This window comes from Glossina fuscipes, unplaced genomic scaffold, assembly GCF_014805625.2.
Source record: "Glossina fuscipes isolate IAEA_lab_2018 unplaced genomic scaffold, Yale_Gfus_2 2, whole genome shotgun sequence".
NCBI lineage: Eukaryota > Metazoa > Arthropoda > Insecta > Diptera > Glossinidae > Glossina > Glossina fuscipes.
The window spans coordinates 1,158,612-1,173,707 of record NW_023998416.1 but is presented as its reverse complement, the minus strand read 5'-3'; the positions used below and the strand labels follow the sequence as shown (position 1 = coordinate 1,173,707).

Genomic DNA, 15,096 nt, shown 5'->3' with positions numbered 1-15,096 from the left:
ACATCCCTATGGATCGATGCACTCTATGAGAGTTCTTCCGGAAGAAACGCAAGAAACTTGGGCTTAATTTTCCTCCTAAATTAAATTTAAGTTTAAAACATTAACATCCTGGCATTACTGAATACGGATAGTCAACAAAATTTTTGTAGGCATTTTGCATTGCACGATGGCAGATCTAAGTTAGATCCATCAGTTCACCGCAATAGCAGCAAGAGGCTTTAAATCCACCGACAACATTATCTTCGAAATTTTTCAAGGCCATAATCATAATGAATGAATTTTAGTTCTTTATTATATACGAAAGTTATACTAAAAATAAAAAAGAAACAATAGAACAGCACTGCCTTTCAAATGTAATTATTGCAAGTTGCTTGTGTAATGTCAAACAAGCAAGGACACTACAATAAGTCTAATTCGACCATTACAAATTCATTTGTTTTCATGATACAATACTGAAACTGACATGATGCCAAAAGGCATAGTTTTCATGGGACTCTTTATATGATGGAGATTGGAGAGGGGAGAGGAGAGAATATAATCCAAATTTAGCAAAATTGATTTTCCACTCGAAAATCTTATTATTATTTTTCTATTTTTCCATCAAGTACAAAAATGATAGCATACAAAAGCTTACTTTTCATGAAAACATTTACAAGAAATGGGCACCAAGAAGAAACCTACGTTTTTTTTAAGTTACTATTGCGGAATAATGTTAAAAATTATATCTATTTACCAACCACGAAGAATTAAAAATTGCAAATATTTTTCTAAATGCGGTTACACGGAGAAAGTTCGTCCAAACAGGCCGATCAAATATTCCCCAGTTCAAAATATGTCAGCTTTGACGAATTTCGTCTATCTCGAAAATTATGGTAGAAATACATATCAGGCGCACAAGCTTGAATCGAATGGAGAAACGATATTGAAACGGGAGATGTCATAAAAGTTGAGTTTACCTCAAATCTTTCTCGTCGCAGAAACGTAATATTCTCTGCGACTGCAGTATGCATAGCCGAATGCCTAAGCTAGATGCGTAGGCAAGATGGATAGGCAAGACGCATAGGCGAGTTGCATAGACGAGTTGCATAGGCGAGTTGCATAGACAAGTTGCATAGGCGAGACACATGGGCGAGATGATTAGGCGAGATATATAGGCAAGATGCATAGGCGAGAGACACAAGCGTGACGCATACGCGAGATGCATAAGCGAGTTGTATAGCGTACGCATTAGCCTTGCATATACGATAAATAGGCTCGCTTTAAGTCGCCTCGAACTAATGCTGCTTGTTTTTATTTGAGATGAAAGTAGCAACAACTTTGGTGATTTTAATCCAACCATGATTTAGCTTATATAAAATACTGTTCAATGCTCGTATTCACATTACATATGTATCGTTAGTCCGGTACATGTATGCATCACGTAACAAAACAAATTTCTTCGATAATACCATAAGCCAATTAAAGCAAAATCAAGTGGTTTCTTTTTATTATTAGTTAGTTATTGATTAGTTAGTTATCTTTTCACTACTACGAAAGCATTCCTTAAGTTTGGATAGTTTAGTTCTAAAAATTGAAAAAAAATGGTTATCAAACCATCTATTACGGATTTTCAAATGAAAATGTACATAAACTTTAATTTTTAAAACAACATTAAAATAGTGCCTCGGCAAAATTAATTAACTACGTTTAATAACTTGACACATTTTTGGTTGTTTATGTTGCGTAAGGTCTTGGTAAGAATGTCGGCCACCAACTGGTTCGCACTGCAATACTATAATATAGAGCCACTGTTTTTATACACATTCCGAATGTAGCGGTATTTGAGATCCCTGAGTTTACTTCGAGAATGACATACCGACTTTTTTACCTAGTTGATCGCATTCATATTATCGTAATTTACAGCTATAGATTCCGGGCAGGCAAAGCCCATCTCATGCAACAACTTTTTCACGAACATAACTTCTTTTACAACATATATAACACTTAAAAATACAAATCCATATTATTCATATGAGAAGACACCTCCAGCCACGGAAATAACATATTCTGTATGAAATTTCCGGTCATTAGTACCCCCGCATACAATCCGCATCGGGTTTCCGGATTTCATAAACTTGCATCCTTTTGCTTTTTTTACAGCTTCTAAATGTTCTTAATGTGAATTGTTCTTTCTCACCGAGTCTGGTATTTTTTCCAACATACATTGTCGAGCCTATCAAAGACTGATAGTGTGCTACGTCAACTTTATGACAGTCACACAAATCACACTTTATTTAATGACCAAAATCAAGAGATGTTTTTTAGAAAGTTTTTCAATGTGCGGTTTACTGTGTGACTAACTGTAATGTCACCAATTTTATGAATTTTATCTACTTCAAGACTTAAAAAATACAGGCTTTTTGTGAACGACATCCACTTGGACAGCAATACCCCAAATCATATTTAGATGAACAGGTAATAAGAAGAACATCTGGATACATCGCAATGATGTTGATTTGGCCTTCACCATTTCCGACATAAACACACGATTCACATTGTTGAAACACAATTCCTTTTAAAATGTTACCTAATTTGAATTTCCACGGAAACTCAGGCTGTCTTAACCTATATAAACCTTTCTTGAATTTTAACTCTTTTTTTGGAAAATTGTTCATCAAGTCGTTGCTCTGGTTGCGCCATGTACACATTGTCGCTTTTTGGATAAACCGTTGCTTATCTTCCGACGTGATCGTAAACAGGATCCCGATTGTTTTATTACGGACAACAAGTGAAAACGTTTCGGTATAATGCGTACGATGCGACTTTAACAACTAATCGTGCTTTAAATCCATCTTTATCTGTTTACGAGAGAAAACCCTTTTTTTACCAATAACTTTTTTAAGTTTTAAAACATTTGTTAATTGCCATGTTTGCCATTCATTAATAATGATTGGTGCGCCCTTTGCATGGCTTCCCACCATTTAGTGTTAGAACTTAACTTTTCACAAACCTCAAATTTATAGACATGTTAAAGCCAAAGAACAAAACGAATACAGTCAGTTCTCAAAAAGCAGAGATTTTTCTAGAGCAGTAACGTTGAGTGGTTGCCGCTACAGAACGTAATTGAAAAAAAATCTAGTAGAATGTGTACATATGTACATACGTATTTTTTAAATCGTGTGATCGGTAATCGGTATGAAAGATTCGATCAAAACCGAATAAAAATTTTTTACTTGTTTAAATTGGTGCTATTTTTGTATTTGTAATTTATAATTAGATTCTCATCAAACATAAGCTTATACAATCGTATAATAATAGATTATAATAATAGACATCTAGAAGTTCCTGCTAACACAAATAACATTATACATTAGTATAGTATTATCAAGCAAAAAGAAAGAAATGAAAAGGATAAACAGAAACAAAAATAACAATAAGAACCTTTATGAAAATAAACAAAACACATACAATATGTACATTAAACAACAACAACAAGGAATATAATGTAAACGAATCAAACAAAACAAAACAAAGGAAATCAACAATTTCACGTCTTGCTACTCGAGTATATTTATGGATAAATTAAGATAAAACAATAGCTCCAATACTTTGCATTGGTTCGCATGTGGTTCGTAACCCCACCAAGATCGTAGTTGAGAAGTCATTTCTTTCATATCCGAATCTTCTATATTTCTACTTAAACTTCCAAAATATTATGCGCTATTGACTTTTGTAGGGAAATAACAAAAATTACAGTTTTTTTTCGTATAAAGACTTTTTCAAATCGGGCGTTATATATGGAATGGTTGTAAGAATCGTCCAATTCGAATACATTTGTAAAAGCATTCACTCCCGAACTAAAACATGTCTGTATATCGGATTTCATCATAATATCTTAAAAATTGGCCCTATATACTGAAAATCAACTGACATGAAGGGACATCAGACAAACGAACCGACAGATAAGATTATCTTTACTCAGAAAATGATTCTAAATCGGTCCATCTGAAGCCATTCCCGATGTTACAGTTAGCCGTTAGCCGTACAAATTTAGCACAAGTGCTGTAAAGTGCAATGAGACTTACTTTCAGTCCCGCCATTCTAAGATGAAAGAGGATGTCGCGAGTGCTCATATCCGAACCAGATTTTTCAAAACGGTAAAACAATAAGAAAAGGGTATTGTTGAAACTTTTCGAATTAATTAGATGAGAAATTCAAGAGAAAAAGTTTTTTGCCTAAAGAAAGTTGAAAAAAAAAACAAGTAAGATAATTAAATTCGGTTGGAACCGAATATTTTATATCCCTCACTCTTTACCTCAAAAAAGGCAATAGAAGTAAAAGAACAAAATCCTCATGCTCTACAATATGGAACGGGCACAGTTGATTTCTTCTATTTTCAAAATAAAAGTTTTTGCCGTAGTAGCATGTGGGCTTTGTAGGCGTAGGCGAAAAGTTTAGGTCAATTCTAAATACTTTTGGGAATTTTGATATCTTCTTCTTGCGATATCTTCATTTTCACTAACAGGAGAATGTTTACCAAAAATATTACAAAGTTACGCAAACAGACAGATGGGCGGGCGAACAAGCGGACTTGTTTAGCTGCCTTTAAGGGTTGTAACTGGACATAAAATTTATACACTTTATGAGGTTTTGAAGCTTGTTTCTGCTTCTTATAAAGGTATTGAAAAAATAATAAAATTTTGATTCAATATAATATTGGGTAGACGCGCCCAATTTTTTCCATTTCTGTACACGTACTACAACGTCGCATACGTAGTACAGTATACGTTCAAACTTTTGTACCCTCAGCTGCTGTAGTTTATGAGCCGTGAGCAAAAAACGATTTTTTTATTCCTTTTAAAAAACGGAGGTGTTCTCATTTTTGTAGGCGTGAACTTCGACCGATCTGGACTAATTTCAACACCAGCCTGCATGCAAGAACTTCCAATGCTTTTGCCAAAAGACGATAGCTTTATTTTTGCGCCCAAGAGAATGTTTCCCACAGACATTATACAGACGGACAGACGGTCAAACGGAGAGACGGACATACTCAAATCGATTTAGAATTTTAATACTGATCAAGAATATATATACTTTGTCGAGTCTCTGATGCTTCGCTCTGGACGTTGCAACTGTTTTGACAAAATGAATATACCCCTCATCCTTCGGTGCTGGGTATAAAAAAACAAAAATTTTGTTTGTTTTGTTCAATTTTAAATATCCTGTGCACAAGAACTCAATTCGTGCCAGAGAAATTTTTATGAATGTATATAAAGGGATTTGTGAACTGTCAAACATAACCTTGAAAATTAATCGATTCGAACAAAATTGACAATTGGAAATAAGTTTTCTTGAAAGATCACATTCTATTGAAATTTTACAGTCCATGCAACAGCGATTGTGTAAGAAGCCAGCCGTGCATACTAAGTAAGTGAAACCGACCTTAAAATCGTAGTAATGATAATGTGTGTAACAACTGCTCAACTGTTCATTTAATAAGACGAATATGCGTGCAATCAAACTATAATATGTTTGATGTCTTTGATTAAACGAGTATTAAAGTTAATGAACGATTAAGCACTTTTCTATTGCGTACACAAATTATTTATTAACAGAACTTTTTTAAAGGTGGTATCCTTAATATCTACAGCGATATACAAATAAATGAAGAAAAGTACCTGTGCAATTCTAAAAAGAATTCACATATTTTAGGTTGAATGAAATTCACATTAAAGTATCATAAAATATAGTACACAGTAAAAGCTCTTTATTCGCTCTGCCTTCATTCGCGGTTTCACTATTCGCGGATTAAAAAAAATGCGACCCAATTCCTCTATTCGCGGTTATAAATGTCTTTATTCGCGGATTAATCCACGCCTTTAAGCTCTATTACATTAGACGACACCTTTAAAATCGTATTGGATAATATGGAATGTAATCCTGATATGAATGTAATTGGAATGCAGGAAGAAATTTGACATAGCAAAATGCATCGTAAACCTAAAAAAAACATTAGAAGAACTAAAGCCACGCACATTAAAGTCATGCTGGAAAAGACTGTGGCCTGCTCTGACTGCGGAAAATGACGAAGAGTCTGTGCAAGTTCAAACTTTGACGGCAAACATAGCCGAAATCGCGAATGGAATAGGACAAGATGGGTTCGAACAGATAGAATCAAGTGACATTCAGGAATTGCTTAAATCGCAAAATTTGACTGGAATCGACTTGGAGGATATGTTTAAATTCACAGCCCATTGAAGAAGAGGCTTCAACAAGCACGGGGAACGTGACATTTAATTTGAAAAATCTTAGTGAAGTTTTAAGAATGCAAATGAGCTTGGCGATTTCTTTATGAACATTGATCCGTCTATGAAACAAAGTCTTATTTTTAAGAGGCAAATTGCTAATGCGACTGCTGCGTATCAGTCTGAATTGAAGGAGCTTTTAAAAACTGCCAAGCAAGAGAAAATTACAAAATTCTTCAAACCATTGCCTAAGCCTTAAGATAATTGATCAAAATGTTCAAAAACTTCAATTAAATTGATTTTTTTATATAATTGATTTTTTTTATTTTGTCACCTAGGAACGTATCCCCTCTAACCCCATATAAATTATCACGGTTTCTGTATTCGCGGCATGTTTATGGAGCATATACCCCGCGAATAAAGAGCTTTTACTGTACACGCGTAATATAAACATTGGAACAAATGTCTTTAATAGGCGCGTAAATGAGTACGAGCGAAACGAATTAAATATATGTACGTGTATATACATGTAAATCGAATGCATGGCTGCGCGCCACTACACATTTCGCTAATGAAACGGAAGACAGGCATTCAAGCTAGTAGCATACAATAACAAAAACAAAGAAAATGTTGGTTTAATATTATTCAACAGATGCTATTATTATAGATAACAGGTCGAATTACAAATAATTTTTCCTCTAACTAGTAAAAGTATCAAGTAGCACTATTTTCCTTACTTGTTCGCTTTCTTCACAGAAACTGACCGCACAGCGTAAGCGACATGTTACTAAGCAATTATGCTAATACATAAAAGAAAGTGACAAAAAGTGGTTGCTGAAGACATTTGCCATTTAATGTTGCTGTTTTCGTCTAGAACAATGGTACTCGCTTTTTTCCAATGGTTTTCATTCTTAACCGAGATTAGCTGTCGCGACTTCTTTGAAAAACGTCCACTTGAATTGTATCGTAAAAATTAAGCCATGACGTGATTGCACATCAAACACGGAGTATATTCTAAAATACATAATCATCGCACATACACATTCATGCAAACTGATACGATCAAATGAGGATCTACTCAAAGATACACAACTGTTTTCTGTAACGTCCCCGGATAAGCCAGATGTCAACCTGATGTAGGGTTCCCAAGGTGGTATATACCAAAAATTATCAAGCAGCAATAATAACAAAGCTGCGAAAGCATTTTTTGGCGTTATTAGACATTTGTACAGTAAAGTTTAAGCAGGATTATACTTTTTATCACCGAACGTGTCATTCAATAGCATAGACTAAAACAAATTAAATATACGCGTCCATGTCTTGTAATAGTTATACCCTACACCACCTGTGGTCCACCACACGATATAACGATCAATTGAGAATCACTTTTTAAAGGTTGCCTATCCATCTGTCCTTCTGTCTGTCTAATGTTTGTCCAGGCAATCTTGTGTTTAGCCTACCGGTTGCAATTTTTCAGATATTTTAATGAAATTTTTTGCACTAACGTGTTTTGGTCCAAGGCCAAATCCATTAAAAATGGTTCTCATTGGACCATTTTTACACCGCTTTCCATATAACGCTTTTTTTTTTTAAATTCCTTACATGAATAACTGTAACATAGTGTATGGTATTAAATGGTGGACCGCGGCCCAGTGAAGTATTTTTGCTTGTTTTTTTTTATATATTTTGGTATTTGTTGATTTCACCTCATCTCGGCCACCATACATCCGAAATATCCTGAAATTAGGAAATATGTTTTATCTTTCATCAAGGTTGCAATGTAAATAGCGAGCAAACACTGCCCAAAATAGCACCTTTTCTCCATGACGAGCATACTCGTCAACGACTAACTAACTGGCTAAAATATAAAAATTTTTTGTGATACGCTAAAGGAAGTTGGCCAAATATAATGTTACTTACTTTTCATTGAGCGAAGAAAATGTTGTCTTGTATTCAACATTTAATATTCCTTGACGATTCTTGAACGCGGCTCTTGTTTATCCAATTTACACCTATCACTATAATAAGAACTCTTTTTCCCAGGGGAATTCTGCAATTTGATGAGAGAAAGGAAAAGAATTATGAATTATAGGCACTTCTCGCTAAGACAAATGCTGTAGAAACACGTCGGAGCATGATAAACACAATCAACTTCTGGTGATTACACTCGAGGAGAAATCGCTATTATTCGACTATTTCAGAATAAGTCCATATTGATTGATTGAAAAGTAAGAAGGTACACGACTCGAAAGAAAACCGCTCACATAACCTCTTTAACAAATTCCACGCATAAATTTACTAATCGGGCTAAAGCCTATGAAATTGCATTGGACAAACATAACTTACAATATACCTCACAGGATAATTTACCATAGCCAGAAAAATTAAATATCGTAATCAAAAAAAAAAAAAAAAAGGAAAAACTATTTTAAACTTTCATTTGCAATATTCATAACTATTTTAGCATCGAGAAGAACTTCCGAAAAACATTTTTAGCAAAACATATTTAAAGCAATAATAACTAAAAATTATATCTAAAGTGTTATGTATCGTAATTAAGCGAAAAAATGTTATTTTAAAAATCTCTTTAAAAAATAAACATGAATTTCTATCAAAAATTAGTTTTGTAAGAGATTTTCCACAAATATTTTCCTAAATTAAGCGAACCAACTATCAATGCATCGCACGAAATGTATTTACTATGATAAAACGAAATTCCGCAATTGACATGGCTTTGATAGAATTCAATAGTAAAAACAATAACAACGCAAGAGTGTATGCGTTATCATAATAAACATAAGCCCATAATTATGCCAGCAATGTTATTTGCGGATAGACAAAACCAACCTTATATGTTGGCTTGAATTTCACTAAAGAGCATTTCAATTAAGTTACTCTTATGAAGTTAGGAATGCTAGCTAGGCATCCGTTATTCCTCTTATAATATAATTACGCTGGGCACATGTAAAAAGATTAAGTTTACTAAGTTAAGCTTTTTATTTGTGTATAGCAGATTATATAGTATAGTAGGTACATATATTGACAATTTTTTAAGTATGTGTTATGTTTTTGGTGTCTTTTATTATTCGCCACTCAATAGTATACTAGCATTATAATTGATAATTCATTTTTTTTCTTCTTGTCTAAAATTACCTCACGCATCGCTATCATGAACTTAAAGATCTTTGTTTAAACTTTGATGACACAACTAATTACTATTAATAAATAAAAAAAAAAAAAAGTGTTACAGTGTTTCGGCTGTTGTGGTAGTACTGCAACCGCTCTGATGCTTTACACGCACGTCTCCGTCGTCTCATGGGTGGCGGTTTGGAACTATCTTCTGCGATGGTATTTTGGTTTGCATTTAACTATATTTATTTCTTGAATAAGTTCTTCTTGTTTTCCAAGAGGGTGAGTAAATAGTGTTGTAGGACGCTATGTAAATCTGCGACTTTTTCATTTGAAAATGCCATTTTTTAACTTTACTCAACTCATTCAAGTCTAAAAAATGTAGTTTTTAGAAGCTCTCAACGGGGAAAAAAAGAAAAGGAAATTTTTTTTGAGAAAAGCGTGACTTTTTCTGCTTAATTCGAGTCATCATAATTCTACTAAATCGTGGCGAGTAACGAGCAATAAAAGTGTTTACGACGGATAATCAACAGTCAAAGCGTTACAATATTCAGAGTGCAAATGTATTATGACGCATATTAGGCGAGCCATTACCGTTGACGATTATTGATTTTCACACATTGCGTCTGTTTTTCGCCGCATCAGCTGAATATAGTGTGTTGTACGTTGTTTCAATTAAATGAAATCATCGGTATGGAACGTGACCGACAACGAATGATCCCGTTGGCCACAAGAACGGAGGCAATGTACCAATACCTGTGGTACCATAGCAAAAGTTAACAACGGCCAAGTATATAGCATTAAATTATCGCCGGTGTACTCAACAGATATTATTGCTTCTTTATGATAACGACTTCCATTTGCATGAGAATATCTAAAAGGTAGCCTTGGTGTGCAATCCCGAAAGATTAGTTATCCTTTCTATGGGTAAGTCGCACTCTACTTAAAAGATGAGAAAAATACGGGTTTTGCTTAAAACATCTCATGGCCCTCTTTTTGATCTAATAAATATTCAATTTTTCTAAAAATGTGCACAAGCACTTACAAACGACGAAGAAACATAAAATGCTTTGCGATCGATATGATGAGTACTCGAAATTCGCCTCAAAATGAATACAATTTTCTTCCGCGCTGTTGTTGTTAATTTTATCCTTGTTTATGACTGTGTAGTCAAATAAGTGCATATTCATACATTAAAGTGCATACGTGCGTGTGTGCTGTTCTACACAAAATATTTCAATTTGCTTGTTTATTGTAATTACAACCATAAATATTGGGACCGTATAGGCACGCTTATTTACAGCCGTTGAGTTATAAAATACAAATATTCAAATAGCGTTTCGATAATTCCCCCCCAAAGTAATTACATGAATGCATGTGTGTTTTCAAATTACAAAATTATATTTGTTATTAAAAATAGTCCTTTATAATTACAACCTACTTTATTAATAATAATAGCAATAAATAGCCTCTAGAATGCTCAAAACAGTGTGAGTCATTAAAGAAAATATTTCTACGATAAATTTAAGATATTTCTCTTCACACGGAAATCATTCATTTCCATGAAATTCGCTACTAATGGGAAATGTTTGCTTTCATTAGAGCTTCTATATAGGATGCGGTCCAAACAATAGACCTATGTGATCCATATCCTGCGGTTGATTTACTAAGCACAAATTTTCTTCATGAAAACCTTTAGAATCCTTATATGGGCTGGGATCCAAAAAGTAGACCTATGTGAGCCATATTCGGTAAGATCAATTTTTATGCCAAACTATTACTATGAACGAATTTTCATCAAGAAGTATCTAAACTTGGGCCTTTTTACTATAAAAAGATTCAATTTCCGTACAAGTGTTTAAATGGCAAAGAAGTTCAAAACATTGTCACATCCGATCCAAAGTTTCCACACCAAACGAAAATGCCGAACTCTTATTACAAAAGCTGCCTTTGTCGCCAAATTCTGAAAATTACATAGAACGGTAAGTGGTCGAAAAAGTGGTCCGATATGAACCATTTGTCATCCTTAGGCCAAAACACTTCGGCATATGAAATTTCATTACAATATGTTGAAAATTGCGACTTGTAGGTTGAACAGAAGAAAATGTAGACAGTTAAGAGACAGACAGACAAACTTCTATCGATATAATAAATGGGACTGTCTTAATGTATGCTTATAAAACACCTAAAAGGACTTCAGATAAACCCGTAATTTATTTTTACGAATCATAATCATTTTCTGAACTAATATAAGCTCGTCCACCCATCTGTCCGTCTTGCCTTGTTTCCTTTTATTCAACCTAAAGGCTGCAATTTTTGAGATACTTTGATGAAATGTGGTACACTGATGTGTTTTGGCCTAAGGACGCTATCTATTAAAAATGGTGTGCATCAGATCATTTTTCGATGAGTTCTCATACATCATCTTATTCCGAAAAGTCGTTATATAAGTGACAATATTAAGCGACAATATTAAGGATATTAAATGGCGTCGCGTATTCTACTATAGCGTTTTCGCTTGTTTCGTAATCAAAAGTGTTCAGATTAACTTATCGAAAATGTCTTACGCCCTTTAATAGAGAATGTTAGGTACGATAAAAATTCGAATAAAAGGAAAGAAAATCGTCGGAATATACCGCATGCTGTTTTCAAAAACCGCATTTCGAGAAGAGAACGCTTCAAATTGTTAAATGTCAATTTCTTATTATTTTCTTCTACAAGCCCACAATTCCTGCACTTTAATACAAACCTTTCACGTTCAAATTTCTTCTCACACTTTTTCTAGTCAATAGTTTTTTGGTCGAAAGTGACCCTTTTGCTGCTTTTGTCGAAGACAGAATTGCGCATTTTACGCATTAATATGCGAAAAGAGACAGAAGAACACTAAAAACTTCACTCCAGAATATTAATTTCTTGGTAAAAGTACAATAGTCTCACTGGTCATCTTCGGAAAAGCTCACAAGTAAATTTTTATTTGAAAACGCTCTTAAAACATGTGGAAGTAAGTGAAAGTATATTAAAGGAACTAGCTTTCGTCAGTTAAGAGATTAGGCTTTAACAGCTCAGCAAGGATTCATTGTTAAATCTTTTAGAAAAACTTTCTTTCAGATAATGAATTTTTTCCCACGTATTTGTGTTGTCCCCTGATCTAGCAAATAATACTATTCGAAGCTAATTTTTTGGAAAATTTCCTGAAGCATTGCCCCTTAAGAAACATTTCATTTAAATCATGAAATGATTAATAAAATTCGTCCTATAAACATATGATTTTTTTTATACCTACAAAGGTGTAATGAGTATTGAAGAATGTAAGAAAATTAAAGAGTTAAAGGCATAATTATTGATTGATTAAGTAAGAAACAGAGAAGTAATAATTCCGGCTGCCTACGCAATTTCATCTAGATATGTTACGTTTTTATACAATCCTTTTGTTTTCTTTTTGCCATTGTTTCCATTTCATGGTTTTTGTTTGTGTGAGCAAACAAACCAACGATCGACAATGCAAAACTCATCACTAATTTAGCGCAAAAGCTATTCGAACTAAATTTATACCTTTAATGATAACCACATAACAACTTTGCCCATTTGTAAAGCTTTGCCGGTAAAGTTGAATGGAATGACTGCTTCAATGTGACCAAGCGATACTTGAAATTTCATAAACAAGAAAAGTTCATGTGATTACGTTGAAACATTAGCACCTATTGTATGAGGAAATCCTGAATTTTTCTGATTTTTACTAACATCTCAAAAATGCCCAAAATCATTGAAATTAACCTCAGTGTCAATGCCGTATAAGAAAAGTTTAACATCAGATAACAATAACTTATGGGAAATGTGTAAAATTTGGCAGTCAAATGGGCTTTTTTTGCTACAGGTTTTGGGACTTTCCTGTTAAGTTAGGCGCGATACATTTTTCTCCTTTACAAGTATTGATTTTGCAAGCAAATCTTCTAAATTTTGATAGTAAATCAATGTAATGGCAAATCAATATAATCGTTGGAAAGCAAGAGCGATATAAGGGACGGGGGTTGCTCTTATAAATCGTTGGGTAATTTGTCAAATTATTGGTTGCACAATATTGCTTTCAAACAATTTTTGTATCCAATTGATTCAAAAGCCTTGGGACTAGTACAGATTGACAGCTTTGATATAGGAAGTGATTATTGAATACTATAAAACTAGAGGTTTAAATAATTTCCTTGGATTTTATTCTTTTAAAAATGAATTATTCAACATTATCCATAGACACGAAAAACACTTCATTGCCTTTCCGTATGTCATTCTGCAAAGTGCGAAACACCCGTTCATATTGAAGACATTCATGACCTTTATCAATTTTTTTTTTTTTTGAGAGTCAACTATCTATCAACCACGGCGTCGTCATATGTGCACATTTCGTCGAAAGTTGTGTAAGTTCATTTGCGACAATAAGCAATGAATTCATGCTGCCATGACCTTTTTATCTATAAGCAGTTCTCGTTAAAATCTATCAAAATTTGTAATACTTTGCGAATATAAAGTCCCGTAGCCAACGAAATTTCCAACATTACATCAGTCAATAAGTCATTGGCCTGACATTTCTATGGCAACACTGTTGATGCCAGCCTTCAAACGGTACACGTCAAATTTTCATGACATTTCGACGATTAGTTTGCAAGTTACATTTAGCGGCCCTAATCCGCTTTCGCCGGTAGCAACCTTCTCTTTCGGCTAATTGCCGGTGTGAGTGTGAAGCGCAGTGATGAGCCCATATCGTATGAAAAAGCTCCGTTGATCGCCAGATAGCCCATATTGCGCAGTGCATGCAGTGCTTTCTTATGCACAAATGTCGAGCAACTTTGCTTTTCGCTCTTTCAAAACAATTTTATGCATATTTTTTAGCTTTTCTGCAATTCGCTCGGCGTTCATGTCCTTATGATTATGTTTAAAATTGGCAAACTACATACAAATTTATTTCTTCGTTACTCAAGCACCGCCATAAAATCTTTCAAGCCAAAATTAATTCTAAACTTTTCTTTTTCCTCAAAAACATTGATATTTTTTCAATGTCATGGAATTTTGACACGTATCATTTGAAGATTGGTAGTATCCCGAAATCATATGGTTCTATCAACAGTCATGCCATATAAGTGTCGGAGAGGAGACTTGTTGGATGATGTATGTATAAATATGTTGAAAGTGATGCATGTTGACTTTTCGCAAAGACGGAAAGTCAACATTTAAAATGGTACATGTGGATATAATGTTGCAGTTAAAATGGCATTATCTAAAGAAATATTGAAAAAAGGCCTTTTTTTTGACGCATTTAATAGAAATTTCATAGAAGAATTAATGTGATTCATAAGAAATGCTATATTTAATATTTAATAAGATATTGTTGACTTTGGAACTAGTGTAAGTCCATTTGAGGACCTTATACGTATAAATTTCTTTAGACTAATGCTTTAAAAACGGCCGCGTTATAAGCTTAAGTCAATTTAATGTTTAAAAAAATAAACAAACAAAATAATCTTATTATATATGTCAATATCTGTAGATAGTATTAAATGGACCTGAACCACTTTCAACTAAACCAAACTATAACAAGATATACTGATCGTTAATTCATCCAAAACAAAATTAGTTTTAATTTATGCCAGAACTGACAGTTTATTAATAGTTTGCAGAGTCTGTCTTTACTAACAATTATTGGGAAAATGAAATGCTAATCAGTTCTGGCAAAAAGCTTAAAAATTCAAATGAA

General features: G+C 33.7%; 1 protein-coding gene across 1 annotated transcript in view; it reads left to right on the top strand.

The window, feature by feature from the left end:
* Window positions 1-15,096, top strand: part of LOC119632805 — a 35,665-nt gene that overhangs the window by 2,167 nt on the left and 18,402 nt on the right. The window lies entirely within an intron of this gene.